This window comes from Saccostrea cucullata, unplaced genomic scaffold, assembly GCF_032062105.1.
Source record: "Saccostrea cucullata isolate Sc308-1 unplaced genomic scaffold, CSIRO_AGI_Scuc_v1 ctg11183, whole genome shotgun sequence".
Lineage (NCBI taxonomy): Eukaryota > Metazoa > Mollusca > Bivalvia > Ostreida > Ostreidae > Saccostrea > Saccostrea cuccullata.
Genome location: NW_026923624.1, coordinates 12,696 through 19,865, shown reverse-complemented (window position 1 = coordinate 19,865; position 7,170 = coordinate 12,696). Strand labels below are relative to the sequence as shown.

Sequence of the window (7,170 nt, the reverse complement as noted above, 5' to 3'; positions counted from 1 at the left end):
TGAAACCAGAAGTGTTTGCGTGTGATTTGATAGAGTGGTTAGAAGCTTTGTTGAAGCAGTTTACTTTCCTTGACAGTGTTTTTATTTGTGAAGTCTTCATTCGCACCCGTCCCAGACACATAGATGCACAGACTTATGAAAGAAGGCGTACCGTTATCAATCAGATGCTAAAGGACATGTGTGAAGTACATAGTTCTATTATGTATTGGAAACATCTTAGACTCATTCACAGCCCATTGCAGATTATTAGTGATGATGGGGTACATTTATCCAGAATTGGGAATAAAAAGTTTTACAGAAGTTTACGGCTGGCAATTATGCATGCTGTTCGTCACCTGGCAAAAGATTAACAGGGATGTGTATTTCCAATTTCAGTTATGATTCTCCTCCTCTTTATAAGCTTATATAATGGAATATGCGTTTATATAATTGGAAGCGATTATTCAAAAAAAAAAAAAAATGAAATAAATAAATAGAAGCAATGAATTTGCATTATGCTAATCATGTATTTTGGTCAGCATCATCAACCTTAAAGCATGTATTGTGGCTTCAAACCAATTTTGACATTATCAGCCAGGAATCCTTGTCATAACATTATTCAAAAATCATAAGCCTCGTAATTTGGTCTATCGCCATATCAACCCTATAAGCCATGTACTTTGGTTTATAATCGTATCAACCCGATTAATCATGTAGTTGGTTTAGTTTATTATCAGCACTTTAAGCCATATATTTGGTCTATTATATTATCAACTTTTTAAGCCATGTATTTTGGTTATTATACGATCAACTTTGTTAGCCATGTATTTTGGTTTATCAAATTATCAACTTTTAAGCCATGTATTTTGGCTTATTATATTATCAACTTTTAAGCCATGTATTTTGGTTTATTATATTGTTAACTGTTTAAGCCACGTATTTTGGTTCATTATATTATTAACTTTTAAGCCATGTATTTTGGTTTATTATCATATCAGTTAATCTGATAAACTAGGTAATGACCTTGAATTTTGGTTTAAGACTGTGGCAGTTGGTATAATGGTAGCATATGAACATTGATTTTAAGCCATGTATTTTGGCATAATATGAATCAAGGGTCATTTCATGGCCTAAGGCATACCAGTAAATTTAGACATATATTTTACAGTATTATATGGAAGCTGCAAAATGAGGAGGGCCCAAAGATCAAAGAACAAGGAGGAAAGGCCTGCAAAGAGGAGAAAAACGGGGACAGAAGAAAGCCAAATGGTACTGGACATAACGCAAAACGTGACTGCAACAGTCCTTTCGGAGCTTCAAAAAGCAGGTATTTTGCCTAAGACTCCTACCACTGACTCTACTTCTCTGAGTGACAGTGCCAAATCTAGTTCCACAGAAACATTGTCAGGAAAAACAACAACATCAAATGCCACAAAGGAAACCGTATCTAAGGAGACTCCGGTAGAGCAACCCCAAGAGGATGTTGTAGAGCTACCTGCCTCATCAATCTCAGGTTCACAAAAGAATTCTGTAATTTCAGATAGTTTTGATAATGACATGTATAAGCCACTAGGCAGGCCCTTATACACCAAGGTATCTACGAAAATCAAAGAAAAAATATGTGCCAATGAATTCATTGAAATGTCAGATGTGTTAGATCCCCCTTCTGATATAGAGTTTTTAGATTTTCACTTAGCAGTAAAAAACAAAGGTAGAGTGGGTCTGAGTTCAGGGAAGAAGAAGAAGTTTCTGACAATCGAGGCGTGGACTGATGCTTTTAGTATTTACGCTTCGGTTCTCAGACACTTCAACAATACTGAGGTTGATTTGCACGAGGATTTAGCCATCTATATGGATTTAATCAGATCATTACAGAAAGATGGGGGGGACTGGTATCACTATGACATTAATTTTCGAAAGGCAAAACAAGGGGACAAGTCCTTGTCATGGAGACACATAGATCAAGTTCTTTACAGTAGGGCCCTTATGAAAAAACTGGGAGGTTCCCAAGGTAGTGTAGGTTCTTTTCGGAAGCAGCCCTTTCGTCAGTACTGCTTCAGGTTCAATGAAGGAAAATCATGCCACTCTGAATGCAAATTCCCTCACATCTGTGCAACTTGCTACAAAGACCACCCAAAATCCCAATGTTGGAAAAATAATGACAGAGCAAATTACAACAAAAGACAAACATACACAAAAACTAGCTCTTCCCAATCTGTTGATAAAAAAGATTAATCATCTTCCCACCCCCATCAGAATAAACAGATTAGAACATTATTTAGAAGGGTATGACAATACTAAAGCACAGTACTTGATAAATGGTTTCAAATACGGTTTCAGTCTAGAATTTACAGGGGAAAGGGGACATCAATTCAGTCCTAACCTCAAATCAGCATTAGAACACCCTGACATTGTTTCTGATAAAATTTCCAAGGAATTAAGTGCTGGTCGGATCAAGGGTCCCTTTAGTCAACCACCTTTTAATAATATGAAAATTTCCCCCTTAGGTATTGTTCCTAAAAAATTGCCAAATCAGTATCGGTTGATACACCATTTATCTTATCCTAATAGAAAAGAAGGCTCAGTAAACGCGGGAATAACGGATGAGGCAGCAGCTGTTCATTATTCTGGAATTAGTGAGGCTATTTCACATATCAAGGCTATTGGGGAGGGTGCATTTTGTTGTAAAACAGACATAAGATCAGCTTTTCGCATTTTACCTGTTTCCCCGAATGATTATGAGTTATTAGGTTTTCATTGGGAAGACAATTATTATTATGACAGATGTTTACCAATGGGTTGCCGCACTAGCTGCAAAATTTTCGAAGAGTTTAGTACTGCCCTTGAGTGGATTGCAGTCCACAGATTAGGTGTTCAGGCGGTTGTTCACATACTAGATGATTTTCTTTTTATTGAAAAATCCAAGCCGTTAGCATTGAAAAAATTTAAAGAATTTCTTGAAATATGTGAAGATATAGGCATTCCGTTAGCTGCAGATAAAACAGTTCTTCCTACTCAGGTCATTGAATTTGTTGGCATAACAATTGACATTAGACTTAAAGAGACCCGTTTGCCAAGTGACAAAATTGAAAAATGTATAGGCTTGTTGTCTAAGTTTCAAAACTTAGATAAGTGTAGGGTAAAAGAAATGCAGTCACTTATTGGAGTCTTGAACTTTGCTTGCTCAGTCATATTACCAGGGAGGGCCTTTTTAAGACGTATGATAAATTTGCTTTTAGGAGTTTCAGAAGAGCAAAAATTCTTAACAGTTCATAGAGAGTGTAAGGAAGACATGGCTATGTGGCTTGCATTTCTTAGTAGTTATAATGGCAAAACTATGTTTTTAGAAGAACAATATTTATCAAGTAACTCCATGAAGTTGTTTACTGATGCGGCAAAATCCAAAGGTTTTTCAGGTATTTACAATTCTAGATGGTTTTTTGGTTCTTTTCCAGAGCAATGGAGAAATTTAAATATCATGACACTAGAATTCTATCCAATTGTGCTAGCAGTGTGTATTTGGGGAGATTTGTGGGCAAATCACTCGATCTTATTTTTTACGGACAATGAGGCATTAGTTTCTGTCATTAATAAACAGTCAAGTAAGGATAATAGGGTCATGCAGATGGTTAGATATCTTGTACTCACATGTTTGAAACATAATATCAATTTCCGCGCTAAGCATATACCGGGTAAGAATAATGTTCTAGCGGATAGTCTTTCTCGGTTGCAGGTACAAGAGTTTCTACATTTGGCACCAGATGCACGAAGGGAGCCGTCAGCAATTCCAGAGGAATTGATGCCAAACAACTTTTGGACAACATTGCAAAATTGGCCTCAGCTGCATTAGCCCCTTCTACAAAACTTACTTATAAAAGAGCATGGACAACATTTGATACATTCTCTGTGTCTTTTTAATAAGATACCCAACACTGTTCCATTCAGTGTAACTACAGTTGCTCTTTTTGTGTCAGATTTGTTTCAAGAAGCCTTCTCTCCTAGAACAATATCAACATATTTGTCTGCAATAGCTTATGTTCATAAGATGTTGAACTTTGAAGATCCAACTCGTGCATTTGTCATTCAAAAGTTAGTGGCAGGGGCCTATCGACTAGGCAATACATTCGATATTCGTTTACCCATTACCACAAATATACTGAATCGTCTTCTTGACGTTATCCCAGATGTTATTAACGATAAGTATACACAAACGTTGTTCAAAGCGCTATTTCTGTTTGCATTTTCATCATTTGCTAGAATAGGAGAGCTGATATGTGCGGCCCCTGAGAAAGCTAGTGATGTAGTACAATTAGCAGATGTAACACTTTCCTCTGTTAAAGGTAAAATCACTGCTATAAATGTGTGTTTCAAAAAATTCAAACATAACTCTAATGGGGTACCAAAGGTCATCTCCTTTGCTCATGGTGATTGTAAAATTTCGGCTATATCAGCAACCACTGATTATTTGAAAGTTAGAACAAATTGCCAAGGTCCAATGTTTGTTTCCAATACAGGATCACCCATTCTGCGTACCACTTTTGACAGAACTTTGCGGAGTTGCTTACGCCTTTGTAATTTGGATAGTTCACGTTATAAGGGTCATAGTTTTCGTATCGGGGCTGCTACTGTAGCAGCAGATAAAGGCCTATCTGATGCCCAAATCAGGTCAATGGGTAGATGGCATTCAAATGCTTTCTTAAAGTATATCCGCTCTAATATGTAAGATACCACAAATTGTACCATGACAAGGGCTTTTCCCCTGCTTAGCCATATAACCCTGTTTACTTAAATGCCAAGTTACCTGCTTGGGCTGGTAGCTCTCATTTATTTCATCTGTTAGAAGATTATTCTGTTTCCTGTTGGGTATGGAACCAGTTCTTAATTTTTGTTGCCTAACATTTGTGACCTGAAAGTTGCTTGCTTGGGCCAGCAGCTTTTCTTAAATTTGTTGCCTGACATTTGTGATCTGAAAGTTGCTTGCTGGGGCCAGCAGCTTTTCTTAATTTTTGTTGCCTGACATTTGTGATCTGAAAGTTGCTTGCTGGGGCTAGCAGCTTTTCTTGTTTGGAACATGAAAGACTGTAAAACATCACAATTCCCCCATTTGAAGTTAAGTGTATATATATATGTAATGACTTGTTACTTGCTTGGGGCTGGTGACTTAATGTATATAATACCTCAGTGCACAGTTTAAGTTTTATTCCTTAGAGTTTAACTGTTTTGGGATTTTCAATCAATTTGTACTTCCTTCTAGTCATTAATAAAATTTAAATGAAGTATTAGAACAGGTTTTTTGGTTTGCTTGTGATACTGTTCGAGTTGGAGCTTAACCGGTTGAGACCTTGTTTCATATTCATGCGTGGCTTCTGGTGGGGTAGTTTCAGAGATTTGGCAAATCTCCTCAACTTTTGGAGCCTTTGGACCTCACCTTCTGCCACTTACAATGATTTTTCTAGTCATGTATGTTTGCATACAAGTATTTTGGAATATTGTAATTTTGATGTATTATACCACTTATTGTGTTTGCAATGGTTATAGTTACAAAACTTCTAATATACAGGTTTGTAAGTCTAGACTTGTACATTTTGCTAATGCCTGTAAATTGTAATTGGTCTCAACCGGTGTTTGCTTGCTACATTTTCGTTTGTATATACTAGCTTGAAATATATCAAGTCTTAATAAACAACAATTTCAACATATACATGTGTGTTAAGTTATAGTATTCTAGGTTACTGTTCATTTAATTTTTGCTGGAAGGAGGAAGCATAAATATCATTTATGACAGTAAATAATTTTATGCTGACGAATGATTTAATATTGCAAGTTGTGTTTATATTTGTGTTATGTTCAACATATATATTGTTTATATAGTAAGTTAGTTGTAACTGTAAACCCTTATAAGGGCCTATGCAATTTTTTCCCCACTGGGAGCCTCAGGTTCAATGCTGCAATCTGATTGGTCGAGAGTTAGCGTCGCTTTATAAAGTTTGTAAGACAGTAGACATTTTTTGTGAGGAGGCTGAGAAAAAGTTTTTAAACCCTCCCACCTCTCCCAATTTTTATGAAAAAGAATTTGAGCTATGAGCCTTTGGACCTCACCTTCTGCCACTTACAATGATTTTTCTAGTCATGTATGTTTGCATACAAGTATTTTGGAATATTGTAATTTTGATGTATTATACCACTTATTGTGTTTGCAATGGTTATAGTTACAAAACTTCTAATATACAGGTTTGTAAGTCTAGACTTGTACATTTTGCTAATGCCTGTAAATTGTAATTGGTCTCAACCGGTGTTTGCTTGCTACATTTTGGTTTGTATATACTAGCTTGAAATATATCAAGTCTTAATAAACAACAATTTCAACATATACATGTGTGTTAAGTTATAGTATTCTAGGTTACTGTTCATTTAATTTTTGCTGGAAAGAGGAAGCATAAAAACATTTTAATTCACCTGATCATTCTATTTTATCAATGAAAGTTAGAATTCTGGAAAAGATTTATCACCACACAAATAGTCCGTATTTGAGTACACCTTTCCGTAGACAACCTGAAGAATTTTGGATTAGGAAACTAGGGACAGCCTTTCCCTATGGATGTAATGACAATGTCGATAGTGTGGGAAATCTTACCAGCCCACAGTGTAATAATGTAAATGTGATGAGACTTTTTAACAATACTCAGAGACGTAAGCGTAGTCATGGACATCGTTCGTACAATAAACCTGCAATACACGACGTCTCTTTTGATTCATTACCACCTTATGTAAATCAACAGTTAGGTCTACATCATATTCGAACCAAACTTTACTCTGTCCCTTTGAAACTTTTAAATAGTCTTCTTGAAAAGACCAAGGAACATCCAAATTTAGATTCCTCGACACCTGAATATAGGCTCGGTTCTGTGATTATGGATATTGCACATCATAGCCTTTATAAACCTGTACAACTCACGGAAGAAAATGCAGCTAAAACAATCTGTCTTTTCCTTAAACTTCAATATTCCAATAAAGGTATTGACGCGGTTAATATAAGTAATATTCTTAATCACAAAAGGGTCCAGTCTTGTATTCCACCATATTTCAAGTTAAATACTACGCCTTGTATTTCCTACAAATATACATCGACCATTGCTTCCAAACTTTTCAATTACAAAAACACTTTACATGGTGTGGATATTGACTATCTGA

General features: G+C 36.0%; 1 long non-coding RNA gene across 2 annotated transcripts; it reads left to right on the top strand.

Annotated features, from left to right (window-relative positions):
• The first annotated feature begins 1,312 nt into the window (after nucleotides 1-1,312).
• Nucleotides 1,313-5,060, top strand: LOC134264491 (uncharacterized). 2 transcript variants are annotated; one of them, XR_009991540.1, is made up of 2 exons: nucleotides 1,313-1,492; nucleotides 4,823-5,060. It is a non-coding gene; the product is annotated as an uncharacterized LOC134264491 (long non-coding RNA). The 2 variants fall into 2 exon arrangements; XR_009991539.1 differs by having other exon boundaries at nucleotides 1,313-1,572.
• The last annotated feature ends 2,110 nt before the right edge of the window (nucleotides 5,061-7,170 follow it).